The sequence below is a fragment of the Schistocerca nitens genome, chromosome 4, assembly GCF_023898315.1.
Source record: "Schistocerca nitens isolate TAMUIC-IGC-003100 chromosome 4, iqSchNite1.1, whole genome shotgun sequence".
NCBI classification, from domain to species: Eukaryota; Metazoa; Arthropoda; class Insecta; order Orthoptera; family Acrididae; genus Schistocerca; species Schistocerca nitens.
In genome coordinates this window covers 16,557,332-16,572,276 of record NC_064617.1, presented here as the reverse complement: position 1 = coordinate 16,572,276, position 14,945 = coordinate 16,557,332, and the positions used below count along the sequence as shown (strand labels likewise).

General features: G+C 40.8%; 1 pseudogene; it reads left to right on the top strand.

Moving 5' to 3' along the window:
• The first annotated feature begins 11,774 nt into the window (after positions 1-11,774).
• On the top strand, positions 11,775-11,892 carry LOC126254029 (5S ribosomal RNA; annotated as a pseudogene).
• Positions 11,893-14,945: the final 3,053 nt, after the last annotated feature.

Sequence of the window (14,945 nt, the reverse complement as noted above, 5' to 3'; positions counted from 1 at the left end):
AAGGCACAATATAAGGGGAGGGGGAGGGGGGTTCGTCGCCGTAGCTGTCAGTAGGGATTTTTGTCCATCTGTTGCGTGCGATCCCGCCGTCTCTGCCCTCTCATGAAGTTTCTCTTGGTGGTCTGTGTCACGTACATCTCGATTTGATTCCATGTTTGTGTTGTCAAATTCGTGCGATATCCTCGATTGACACGCCAGGTTGATATTCCTGGGCAAGGATGACACTTAATGGCTCTTCTTTGTGTCACCCTTAGCGACCAGAGAACATCGAACCATGATTTACTGTCGCTTGACAGTGGGCATCCGTCAGGAAATGTTGCTAGGCGTCGTTGAAGTCTGCCAGTTTCTCTGGACAGTACCTGTCAAAAGGCTCCTTGTGTTGTTTCTCCGCGGCCGTCTCGTCACGGTCGCGTGTGTGTGGTGCGTTGCCAGCAGATGGATTTCCATGCGGTGGACCGCTCGCCCATCTCAGGTCAACGCCTTCAGGTAGGGTCGCACGGGGCGGCCGCCCATTAGCTCCAGGTACAAAGGAAAGTGTTTGCCGCGTGCCCTTCCCATTGTTGTCGACCGCGCTCCCGAAGTGCCCTGGCTGACAGCGTCCCCCGCTGGGAAACCCGCCAGTTTACAACTAGTCCGGCTGCTCCCGCTGTCTCGTAAGAGTTTAGCCGGTTCCCTTTCACGTTCTCAACTGCATTCACAGAAAATTTTTTTATGGTAGTTATGTGATTACACAGTGTCATACATAATAACACTTAGTATTGTCTTTCACAATTTTTAAGAACAAACGTGAGACTTATTTTTTTTTTAAATAAAAAAAATTAGATGAATCGACAGTATAAAATAAAATTTAAATGACTTGACAATGTTAAAAAAATAAAAGTGAAACGACTTGACAATGTAAAAAAATAAAAATTAAATGAACTGACAATATAATATTTAAATCCACATCACTAATGTGGTTCACTTATGTTCTAATAAATCAAGTGCTACTTATTAATTCACTAAAATGAATAGGATTATCCCTTGTGCAAGTATAGGTCAGGACAGCATAGGGTTCACATGTTATTTACACACACACACACATGCACACCTGTTGTCTATTCTACAAACTAACTACCCATAAACATGCATTACTCAAAATTCTACCTCTATCCACTACTAATTAATCCAACGAGCTACTTCAATGCTACTTCAGCAAAGTGTATATACCACTACAACATTGTTCTAATTCGTCCTCTTCTTGACGCTCGCTGCCTACGTCTTGTCACATGATAAATATGGAGAAACTTTCCTTAAACTTACACATTAAAACGAACAATGGTTATTTACACGCCAAAACATTTATACCAGTTCACACACCTGAAAAGAGACTCGCAATTATACATTTATCATACTCATATATTCACACATAAAACAGTAAGAAAATTTCATCTAAAATTACGTTATCACAAGAATTAATCATACAGATGGCTCTGAGAAGGTTGAAAATATCTGCATTATACAGGTTATACTACATTTTCTTACCCATTTTGCTGCGATTTCGTTCCTTCTTTACGTTACCTTTCGCTTCCAAATCAGTTATTTCGCCTGTGGTGGTTATTCTGGATTCATTTCTCATGAATGGCAAAATTGTGGTCACCTCTATTCTGTAAAACAGTTTCATCTTAACATATTGAACTTACAACAGACACAAAAGATTCGAATCCTCCTGTAGTTTAAATGACAAATGTTTTGCTTCATCCTTATTAACTTAAACCAAGCTTTCCTTCGGTCCCATAATCAAAATTATTTAATCATCCTCTACCTTCAAGAGGGAAACTTCCTCAGTACAAATCATATAGGCTGCAGTGCATCCCGCACCAGCGAAAACAGTAAGCTGTAATGCTCACAGCATCAGCAAAACACATAAACGTCGCTTTTCTGGGACAAGTATTAACGCAGAATAATTTTTCAGGCTTTGGCTCAACATCAATTAAGACTACAAAAAGGATCCACATTTCCGTTCCATTCTCCATTTGCTGGAAAACTGCTCGTATTTGACTACCACAATAATATTTCAGGGCCACGTAAATTACACAAACCACAATTCTTCTTTCACCTTGAAGGGAATCAATCTACTTACGCAATACACAGGCAGCACTTTACTTACTCAGCTATAAAGAACAAAAAAGACATATATCATCAATATTAACATATCATCGCATATTGGGAAGCCAATGGTTAAACAATCGTATTATCGCATCCTGTTTTCAAGATTCCAAACTTACTCATTCCTTTCTCAGAGTTCTCCTATCTTAAAATATTCATACAGCATGCATACTATAGTAAAAGATCCTCATTTATACTGACAGATATAGAATAGTAATAGATAGATAGTAGCACTGAAAGCAGAAAATCGGAAACAAGGCTACTAACAGCTGGGGACCTGGGTTTGCCAGACCCATAATACCCACAGATCGGATATTCCCCTGAGTTTTGCACTAATTCAGCAACGATCTTGCTTCTCTCAGGAGCGACTCTTTTCAATTGACACAAAAAAAATATAAACAGCATTTTACTCGTTCACAAAGAAACCTTTTATCTTCACGTTTGAATCAAACTAAATCCTAATTGCACAAGGAAAGAAAAAAATTAAAACATCACTTCAATCCATCACATAGAAACATCTTTATCATTATTTTTACCAACATATTATTCAAAATGCATGTGTCACAACTGTAAACTAATCAATTCATTCTCCTCTCTATAAATCCTATGTACTCATTTGCCATGTCGCTCATTTGTTCCGATTTGGCGCCTTCTGGGCTGATCATTTGTCATTGCCGGTTTCGCTCATTTCCATTTACTGCATTATGTCTAGGGTTGGCCGGCCGAATTTCAACATCATGTGGGGCTCCGCCTACAATCCTACTCCCTACGTGTTCATCGTAGTAACGATGCTGGTTGCCGTACCTGTTGCGTTCACGATCTTGTCTACGTCCTCGATCATTTCTGTTGTTCCACCTGTGTTCGCGACTGTCACCCCAGTTTCTATACGGCCGGTCCCGATTATTGTTCCGTTCGCGTCGCGACGACCAGTCACGCCGTTGATTAGTAATACGGCCACGACTGCGGTCGCGCTGCTGTGCCCCGTAATAACTTTGTGCCTGATTAGGCGGGCATTCTGCTGTATTGTATTCCAACTCTTGGAGAAGTGTTTTAAACGTTTCCACGTCCTCTTTACATCGTCCCGCAAGAATGACGTGGCGCAAGTGCATCGGCAATTTGGTGATGCATATCCTAATTAGTTCCGCAGGCCCGTATGGGTCGTATAAAAATTGATTTGCCTGCAGCATGTGGTCGGATAGGCGTGCAGGGCTGCCGAAACCAGACTGGTTCAAATTTGGCAGCATAATTATGCCATGTTTGACCCTATCTTGTACCGCTTCCGACCAATAGGCGGACAGAAAGGCTTGTCGAAACTCCTGAGTGGAGTTGCAGTGACGCGCTGCCGACCTCATGCGACTCGCCGGTTCGCCTTCCAAATAGCCACACATAGATATCTTGTGTGAACTTGCCCAGTCGGGAGGAAGACAGAACTCAAATTGCTCGAGCCATGCTCGCGGATGTATTCCTTTTTGCGAATTTCGGAATATCTCAAACTTTCTCACCGTAAGGAAATGTTTGAAATCAAATCCCCGCATTTCCTCCTGGCGAGGCCCTTGTATGTTTCTATTCGTCTCATGTCTGCCCCTCAAAATACATTCTTCCCTGTCGTCAAAATCTCCCTCATGGCCGGAGTCCCTCTCCGCACTGTTCGTACGGCTATTTTTAGTGCTATTGGCGAGTTCGGAATCACACGCCATGCGGTTTTCCAGATGCGCCACGCGTTCTTTTAATTCGCCTGTTACAGCTTTGTTTTGCCTGTTCACTTCGAACTGTCCCTTCTGAAATCTCAGAAGCGAACGCACTTCTTCGGTCTCTGCGGCCGCTACCGGTGTAGTATTGTTCTCGCTTTCCGTCAGCTTCATTGTGCCTACAATGTCCGCTAATGCCGCAATCTTATCATCTATTTGTCTCTTGTCCTCCGCCCCAGTCTGCTTCAATTGTTCTATTTGCTGTTCCAACGCGTGGATCGCTAAACTGTTGTCCGCTATTGTGTTGCTAACGGCCGTGGGACAATGCGTTTCCGCGTCTTGGACCCTCGAGAGTACCTGCTGGTGCTCCCTTTGGCATTCTTCTCTCAGCGCTTGGAAATTCCTAAGTAGCTGTTCTTCGCTCTCTTTAGACTCGGCATCACCACTCCGCTTGCCCTGTTCTAAGGCTTGCAGACGGTCATCGATTTGTTCAAATGTACGGCCTAATTCTTTCATAATATCACTTTTTATTTCACTTGCCAGATTGTTTATTCTTTGTGAGATATCATCGGACACTCTCTGCATCGACTTGTCGTCTTTATTTGTCTGCTGGATTAGTTTTTCGTCTATTTGTTCGCCTAGCTCTCAGATCGATTTTTCGGATGATTCTTTTTGTTCTCGGAACGATTTTTCGGATGATTCTTTTTGTTCTCGGAACGATTTTTCGGATGATTCTTTTTGTTCTCGGAACGATTTTTCTGATTTCTGCGTCATTTGTTCGCCTAACTCGCGGATCGATTTTTCATATTTCTTTATTTTGTTGCAATAAGGCTTTCATGAATTCTGCCAAATCAATTTGGTTAGTAGGAGGCAAACTAATGTCTGGCTCTGCTGTGAGCCCATTCGTCCTGTTTTGCATTTCGTCTGAAGTATTCCCCATTGCATTTTCGGAACCGCCCAACGCGTTAATATTGGAAATCAAATTATCTCCTTGGTCCATGTTGCTTAAGTTGTCGGACCGCTTACTTTTAGCTTGGTTACGTGTCTGCATTAGTGCAATTTACACCCAGTACGCAACACACTAATCTCAATAAATGTGTCCCCCAAAAATTACGATAGTCACATGAAAGATACCCAACCTAGTATGCCCTTTTTTTTATTTACACGCAAAAGAAATTTTTATCTTTGATCGAAACAGTGGAATTTACAAGCGAGAACAAAAAACACACACACACATATAAAACACACAAATATAGAAAACAAAGCAAGACAAACAGCGCAACGCCGAGCAACAACGCCGTGAATCTTTTGAAAGTCTGCTCAGAATAACGCAGAAGTTGTTTGAGCGCTGTAGGGAAAAAAAATTAAGATTATAACACGCTCGCAATCTAACGTTTCAGAGATTCCAGAGTCTAGCGGAATCACAGAATAGGGTCGCCATGTGTAACGTTTTATTTTAATTTTGTATGCTGAAAGCGGTACTGATGGACAATGAAACCGGGTTGAAAGCTGTGAGCTGTCTGGGGAAGTTAATCTTGCATTACTAAGCAACTGTTTCACCAGGTATCTACTCTAGGTTTACTAAATTCCCAACCAGACTAACATTAATGATAATCTTTTAATAGTCATACAACAACCCGTAATATATATGTATATAAAAAGGAGAAATTAAATAAAAAGGAAGAATTCAGTTTATATTTGGAAATTTATTTTAAGATTGATCATGAAATTTCAGCATATTAAATTCTATTCGTAACAAGTTGGTGCCTTATTTAGGATTGTGAAAATCTTACAGAACACATCAAATATAGAGCCAAGATTGGGAGTCTGCATACAACACTGCATTCATAAAACAACACACAAAGAACGTTGAAACGCATGCAAGATAAATTTAAGCACTACAAACAGATTCAAATATTTACCCAAAGAAATTACGTTCGTAGCACAATCCTGTCGGTCATGTAATTACCACACACTGGTATACTAAATTCATATTAACTCTTTGTGAAATCTTCGCGAACAGAATAGCTGAGGGCTACTTTGATGATTACACCACATGCTTCACGTGGTCAACTTGGTTTACACAAAGCGTATAACTCCACAATAATTTTGATAATTAAAATAAATTAGATCGAAAAGCAAATTACAAAAGAAAAACCTCGAACTGGTTACTAACGTCTTACTGTTAACCTGACGGGTCAAACAGTTATATAACCACGTGGTACTGGTCTCACAAAGTACACCCCACGTGGGTTGAACATAAAGAAAAGTTGCTATATTGAAAATATTGTCAAGACGAGACGTTATAATCACACAAGCATTCGCATTTAAGATTGATCTTAGTTAGAGTTACTGACCAACACGTGGTTCCACTTTACTCATAAAGTAGTGACAAAGCAACTACCAGAAAATAATATGAACTTCACACGAGAATTACACTACGCTGCAATTTAAGATAACCTTAGATATTTTAGAGCTAACCCGAAATAAAGGTGATTAAATTCTCAGTTAGGCTGAACTTAACAAATCCATTGTCCTACGGACTTAGCAGACACGCACTTAGCCGGAGATCTTACCATTTCAGACGCTCGCCACCGCCAGACTGCAACTCCCCACTACCGAGCGTGCTTCCCTGAGGGTGGCTCACAAAGACAAACGGAAGGGGCCAGAGGGGCAGCTTCCTATACCAACATGACAACGGACGGCCAGGACCATACTAAGAATAGAAACCTCTCTGCTTTAAGAAAGCGTAGCTACCTGTTCCGACGTTGGTCCTACTGTTCTCTAGCAGACAGCCTTGTCTGCTACCCTCAAGCATGCAACTACAAACACATTTGATCATTCATCCTCTCACACAGAAGGGAAGGGGGATGACAGTATCTTATCATATACAGTATATAACACAAAGCGGATGTAGGTTCCGTATGAGACTGTGTGACATGAATTACATATAAACTGTGTTTTAAAGTGTAGTAGTGTGACAGATCGTTCTTGTTTACGTGTAAAAGTAACACGTTCCCCTACTCAGTCTCCTCCCAGATAGTCAGAAACGCCACAGTAAATTTAGAAGAGGAATTTATTCCATAAATGACAACAGATTTAAGAAATCAAACATGAAAGGAATCCAACAGACACCTTTCAATCGGGACATAGACAGTGATAAGAACGGGCTGCACTGGCCGCCAGAGAATGCATCATAACGATAATATAGTTCAGGGTGACCTGAGGAATTGGGTCCTGTTAAGGAGGAGGGAGGGCCATATAGTCCACCGACATGATTTGATCAGAAACGTGTAGAGTAGGAAACAGCATGCAGCACATACCACGGGCAAGCGGAGATTTTGTGCTTTACAAAATACAACGCATCTCCTGGAAAGGTGCGAGGCGAGCTGCCTTTGTAAGGTGTGGAAACAGCTGACACGGTATTACCTAAGCGGAAGATTTTTAAAAAACATAATACCCACCATCTGGCGTGGGAAGTTAGAAGTACAACGTTCGTGATTTACGTAAATTGTTCCGTGTTATACCTAATTTCATGTTATTCATATATTATTCTTTTTTATTGTCTTTTTCTCTTTTGCCTGTCCTGCACTCTGACAACTTATTATCGATCTGTTTTATGTTTTATAAGATGTTTTTTAAAAACAATACGCCAATGTATTTTAGATGTTTCGTTCCCCCTTCGTCTGCTACGTGTTTTACGTACATTTTAAATTTGAATTACTTCATGATTCACAAATGCACAAGAGTTATTTAGTGTTAATATCTCGCAAAACTAGTAATATTAAGTCTTCATGTGACACATGTCACATAGAGGGCGTTCCAAGCCCTGTCACACCGAGGTCTGCTGAACAAGTGCATGTAAACAACGGCCTCAGTTTATGTGATTTTTCTAAGCTTGTTGACACCAGTGCCTACCAATTTAAATTGTATATTACAGGTATGTTCCTGCCAACTGTTATGTTCATATGCAGATGTAGTTGTGATTTTCTGTTTTATACTCTCTGATCGTTATGTGAAAATTTTTAACTTCTAGCACTGAGGATGGTCACTAAGTGACCGAAAATCGATTTTGCGGTTAATAAAACAAAAAAATACGACCAATGCTGTCTCTCCTTCTAAGTATATCCATTATCTGGTCGTGGTGCACAGGACACTCCATGGAGTCGCCAATCAATAAAATTTTCAATGCTTGTTTACATGTGTTTTGTTGTGTTTATTGAAGGTGACGAAACGTAAAGGCATTTCCAAGAAACGACAATTTAGAGGAAACAAGTTTAGAAAGCTTTCCGTATGTCGCCTGGCAACGATGTTTCTAATTGTAATTCCCCAACAAGTGCATCATCAAAGAAGCTCTCACCATTTCAAGAGAGTTACAACTAATTTACTGTAAGTAACATTATTATAAATTTGAGAATATTATCAGATGTAATTTCTAAATTTGTAGACAGTGTGGTGAGTCACAGAGTGTGAAAATTTGTGAGAGTGCCAGTGGGAGAAAAGGCCTAGCAATTGCTTTGGATTTAATTTGCACTAAATGCTCAGCTGTGATTTCATTTATGAGTTCTTCAAAACCAGATGCAAGTGACCCTTATGAAATCAATACTAGATTAGTTTATGCCTTACGATCCATTGACAAGGGCATGGCTGCAGGGAGAACATTTTGTTCAGTGATGAACTTACATCAACCACCAAATAAATTTGAAAAACTGACTGCAATATTAGAGAAAGCTGTACGTGAAGTCAGTGAGGAAAGCATGAAACTGGCTGTATTATATCTCTTAAAAAAATAATGTAACTATTTATTTTGAGGAAACACTCTCCTAGTAAACTTGTTTGTCCTTTGATTTATCGTGATCTGTTACTGATTTTTAGTGGAGTTAGTTTTTACTTTTAGCTTTAAAAAAAATACAAAAGAGATATAATAAGCAAAATAATGAATTTCGTAGGTTGCCAATTACGTATTATATCTGGTTTTATCGAGCGCCAGGCTCCCTACAAATTACTGTAAATGCAATAGCGTAGTATTACTCTGCTCCAGTTCACTATCACAGAAAATAGACAAGTTTTAATAAAATTATTTCACTGGATTACTTCAGTTAATCTCACTGAATATTTTTACATAATTTCTTCCGCTCCGGCTATCAGACATTGTACTGTGAAAAAATATTTTTAAATGTACCGCGTAATGGCGGATAATTGTTAACAATCAGAGATCACTGTTACTCGCTCCGCAGCAGCTGGAAAGATGCTAAATAATTTTCATTAAATATTCTTTTCATAAGATAAATGTGGCGTAGGTTCTTGAAATAGCACACGGAGATCACTTTATACTAATATATTCTTACTAGGACACAGTTTACACCATTAAATATTTGCAATTACGTTACGACAGAAACAAATGCTAGCGCAGCACAATAGCTTGCGTACCTTATTCCAGCTAACATCAGAACGAACAGAACAAACAGACTAGACAGAAGAATGAGCACCGCATTGCACTTTATACTCTTACAAAGATAATCACACTGCAATTTCATACAACAAAAATAATGTCTTTTCTGCATTCATCGATCCACATTGTATAGTCTTACAGCTAGTGCTACTACCCTTCGCAGACAAATCAATGCTTGCAATTCATCTTGAGTCACGTACAGTCATTCCCATTCATGTCTCACCTCGATAATGGTGAATATTGCAAAAGGGACACTACAGCTGCTAGGGAAGCACTGGAAGAAAATGATGCAATTTCCGATATTGCTGTTGCACTTGATGGAAGTTGGCAGAAAAGAGGACATACTTCTCTGAATGGAGTAGTGACTGCCATGAGTGTAGACACCGGTAAAGTGTTGGATGTGGAGGTAATGTCTAAATATTGCAAATGTTGTAAAGTCAATGAACATAAAGAACCCAACTGTGTGGCTAATTTTAGAGGAACAAGTGGTGGTATGGAAGTTCATGGAGTACAACAAATGTTTCATCGCTCCGTAGAAACAAGAGGCGTACGGTACACCAAATGTTTTGGCGATGGTGGCACTAAGGCATACAACAATGTGGTGAACTCTAAGACGTATGGAGCTGCCATTATTAGCAAAATATAATGTGTAGGCCATGTTCAAAAACGTTTAGGAAGAAGGCTTAGGAAACTAACTGTTGATATGAGAGGGAAAAAATTAGAAGATGGAAAACTGATGACCGGACAGGGTCAGTTAACTAAAACTGAAATAGAAACTTGCAGGTATATGATGGGCAGGCAATTAGGAGAAATAAATAAAATCTGGAGGCAATGAAGAGAGATGTTTGGGCCATATTGTTCCAAAAGTCCTCTACTGATGATCAGCCATGTCATGGATTGTGTCCATCAGGAGAAAATTCGTAGTGCAAATACAATAGGGCTCAGGCAACTGGAGAATCTTATTCTCAACAGCATTCTCTTCCTGCTGCTGTTATTGCAGGAATTAAACCTATTTTCAGAGACTTGGCTCATCCTGAACTTCTAAGGAAATGTCTACGTCGGCAGACACAGAACCCAAATGAATGTTTCAACAGCATAATTTGGAACCGCTTTCCTAGACTGTATTTGTAGGCATGCATACAATGAAACTACGAGTTCATGAAGCTGTTATTACATTCAAGTGTGGTAATATTGGAAAATGCTGGGTACTGAAATAGCTGGGAATTAATCCTGGTGAAAATTGGTCACTGGGCTGCAACATTACGACTAAATGAGGATAGCCGATGCAGACAAGTCTGCATCTAATACGGCCAAGAAAGCAAGACAAAGTCCCAGGAAGGTGGAAAAGAAGCTGGAAGCCCTGCTAGAGACCAAAGAAGGGCCATCATATGCAGCAGGATAGTTTTAATTAACTGCAAGTAACAAATTTCAAAAGCTTATTCTTTAAAGTCAATTTCCCACAAACTAAAATTTTCAGTACATATGCCACATCATATTAGAAACTATCATAGATTTATGAATGAAATTTGCAGATACTCTGCATAACATAAAAAGCCACCTCTGGTATTACATTCACTAATATTCCCCCATTAGGAAGGTCACAAAAAAATATTTTTTGTAGAAAAAACTTAATATTTTTTGTTAATAAATTTAAATAAGTATTTCTTAAAAACTATAAAATTGATAAAATAGATTATAGTGCAGTTGACTCTCTTAGCAACATGTAACATACAGTAAAAATATTAACGTCCTGCATCAGATAGTTTTTTCAGAAATGGGTCAAATACTTTCCTAAATTAACATGGGTTAGATAGGCAGTGTGATATTACTAACTGATAGGCTGTACATTTCATTTTGGAGCTCAGATTTTTACATCTGCAGGTGGGCCTGTACCACATACATTACGCATCTGCCCACGTACAATGTAAAACGGGTATAATTCAAGTGAGCAACTGCTTAAAAATTACGGTGCTAGCCTGAATACTAGATTCCTTTCTGTTTGTGAGTGGGATGACTTGTGTTTAACACACCGCTAAACAAGTGAAATTGTCGTGTTATTCCAACAGACTTTCCCTCTGGTTCTGCTAAGCTACAAACCTTAGAAGAGCTACTATGTATACTCAGCAGGCCTTTATAGAGCACATGTGGTGTGTAACGTCTATATCAGTGCTAGTCATTCCCTTTCGTATTTTACTCGAAAATGAAGTGAATGGAGAACAGTTCCGCGCTTCCTTAAGTGTTCTCTGTCAAGTAGCTTCGTCTATGTTGTCACGGAAAGGTCTAATATATATACTGCACTTGCATGTGCTTCTCCAACAAATGTTCAAATGTGTGTGAATTCCAGAGAGACCAAACTGCTGAGGTCATCGATGCCTAGACTTACACACTATTTAAACTAACTTAAATTAACTTATGCCAAGAACAACACACACATGCATGCCCTAGGGAGGACTCGAACCTCCGGCGGGAGGGACCGCGCAATCCGTGACAACGGCCCTGCCGCAGTGGTAACACCGGTTCCCGTCAGATCACCGAAGTTAAGCGCTGTCGGGCTGGGCTAGCACTTGGATGGGTGACCATCCGCTCTGCCGAGCGCTGTTGGCAAACGGGGTGCACTCAGCCGTTGTGAGGCAAACTGAGGAGCTACTCGATTGAGAAGTAGCGGCTCCGGTCTCGGAAACTGACATACGGCTGGGAGAGCGGTGTGCTGACCACATGCCGCTCCATATCCGCATGCAGTGACGCCTGTGGTCTGAGGATGACATGGCGGCCGGTCGGTACAGTTGGGCCTTCAGGGCCTGTTCGGGAGGAGTTTAGTTTTAGTTTTGATTTTACTTTAAAATATGGGTCTAAGGGCTGTAGGATATTGTTAAATAGTCGTAGCAGCTGTATGTTCTGTAAACTTTCAGAGTAATGTTTTGTGACAAGAATGCCCTTACTCTACTTGTAAACGGAGTATCGGTCTCGCACACCGCAGCACACCACGGAAAGACATCGTGAGAGTACTGCTCCGGGTGAACGTGAACCGAGACTGGAATGCAGTATGTAAGGGGTCCGCAGGCCCTTACTATTAAAATTTGCGCTCACACAGGTCGACAGGGCAAATATCGAGTAGTGTGTGCAGGACACGCGAGCTGGAGGGGATCCCCCGGAGTGCCGAGGGCGGCTTGGGTAGATTCCCACGAGGCGGGAATAACTGGGCGGAGTGCAGTGCGGAGAGAGTTGGTGGAGTGCCGTGTCTGGGTGTGTTAGGTTCCCCGCGAGGCGGGCATAGCTGTGCATAAGCCAGCAGAAATTAATACAAATTACCGGCAAAGGGAGTTGCCAACGCCATGGTTTAACCCCTTTGTATCAGTATTATGCGGAAAAGTGAGAAAGTTTTATTATAAAGTGATATTAGTGATATTGAGTGCCGCTATTATACTCCCGCGTCTACCGCGCCGGCATTACTTGGATTACAGTGATTGGATATTGCGTGTGACGATTAACAATAACTAAAGAGACCTGTGATGAGATTAGCCGTCCTTAACAGTGTATTGACGAAGGCAGTGGCTGTCTCCTTAATTTTGTGCTTTACGAAGAATATAGGCTTTGTTTGTGAAACTGTGTTTGCTGTCCTCATTACCACCAAACCATACTTATTACCATATTTGGGAGGACAGTACGGAATGTAACACCTCCTGAGCAGTCCAATCCGATTGCTAGCCCATTAGGTACACGGTCACATTAATTAATTATCTAATTTTGGGCTGCTAATCAGATCCGCGAACGAGTGGATAACTAAAACCAGAATCGGGAGTGTTACAACGTTGGCGAGCCGTGAAAGGACAACTGCAATTTTCGGACGAATCGCGTTAACACAGTTGGCTTACCGTGAAAAGAACAAGTGCAATTTTCGGACGAGAAAACAAAATTTTCAATGTGGAATCGGGACAGTGCATGAACGTTAAAATCGCGATAAGGAACAGTGTAATTTTTGAACAATACGAAGTAATAATATCGCAAGATTGTGACTAAACTGTTTTGCGGGCTATATTAAACGGTGTTGCAAAGTACAAATGCGAAAATCCGCGCGAAAAACTGTGAAAAGTGGACATAAAAAAGAGACACGTGTGAACAATAAAATTGGAAAAACGAGCTAAGATTTCGTCACAAAAGTTGTTAGAAAGGTGTTTTGTGGTGATATGTTGACCGAAATTGCTTTTTGAACGACGAAAATCGGACAGATTCGGGTGGACCCATAAACTGGTATGCTGACGATAACGTATGGTGCCGACGCAGTTAGGGAGTGACGTCACGCAGAGCCATGTAGCAGTCGCGCCAAAGAGCTTCGATCCGCGAGGTGATTTCACACAACGAACGACGCAACTTCGAGACAACGAGCGCAGTCCCGGCATCTAGCGGCAGAACTACAAACTACGTCCGCCTACAGCGCAACGGAGCGGCCGACGGGGAACTACGTCGCCTTCACGCGAGCTCCAGCGGCGGACCAGCCACGCCCATCCGAAACGTCAAAACATCGCGACTCGCAGTAACGTCGGTTGGTGAGTGAAGACGACGGGTAAAATAACAGTAAATTGCAGTGTGCAGTCTTCGTGATAAATAAACAGTTTTAACTGATATTTACGTTAGGGAAAATGCTAAATTGTAGTAATTTCAGAAAAGTTGCGAAACATATTTTGAAGTCTAACATGCTTATTGGTGCACACTGCATTGTATAAATGATAATTGTTTTGATGAATCTGCATTTTTAAATTTTGTGAGTGTTATGATTATCCTGTTTAAAACATTTTTACATAAATGGTGTATGTGGAAATGGTTATTGGGAATTTAGGTTTTTGAGAGCTGTTATATTCAATACTCATACATGTTGTATCATTTTGGGAATTAACTGAAGGGATTGCAGGTACTGTTTGAGTAGGTTCATGATAATTAGGAGTGTTTTGAATTATTGGAGGTTATTTTGTACTACTTGCCTGGGCATTAAAAATAAACCAAAAATGTCTTCTGAAGATAGGCAGGTCTGTGAGGCAGTAATTGAAAGGAAAGGGGTAGAACAGAGAGACAGAGATGATTCAGGAATCAGTGAGTGTGGATTGTCATTAGGAAGCCCATCAGCACATTCAACTAGTTATCCTGAGACACCTGAACAAACGACAAGAAATAAGTTAGTTTCAGAGGATGCCGATATACGGTCGATGTTAGTAGAGTTGCTAAAAAGTCAAGCATCGTTAGAGAAGAGTTCACAAGAGAATAGAGAAGAAGGAAGAATATTCAAAGCATCGTTAGAGAAGCGTTTACAAGAAACTAATGCGTCGTTAGAAAAGAATTCACAAGAAACCAAAGAAAGCCTGGAGTCATTTAAGGAAACTATAGCCCAAGAAATCCAAACGTCACAAATGAAAATAGAATATAATCTGAAGAAGGAAATACAGGAGCTACAAGAACAGTGGAAAATGGATATCAACGAAAGAGAGAATAAGCTGCAGAAGAGCATAGACCAAGTCCAGGGAGACGTGGAGAAGGTGGAAGGAAAGTTAACACAAAAGATAGAAGACAATATTGAAGAAACGAAGGCCGAGCTGGGAGAAAGAATCAACGAAGTGGAAACAAGTTGCAATTATCGAATCGCCGAAGTGACGCAGAGGCAGCAACAA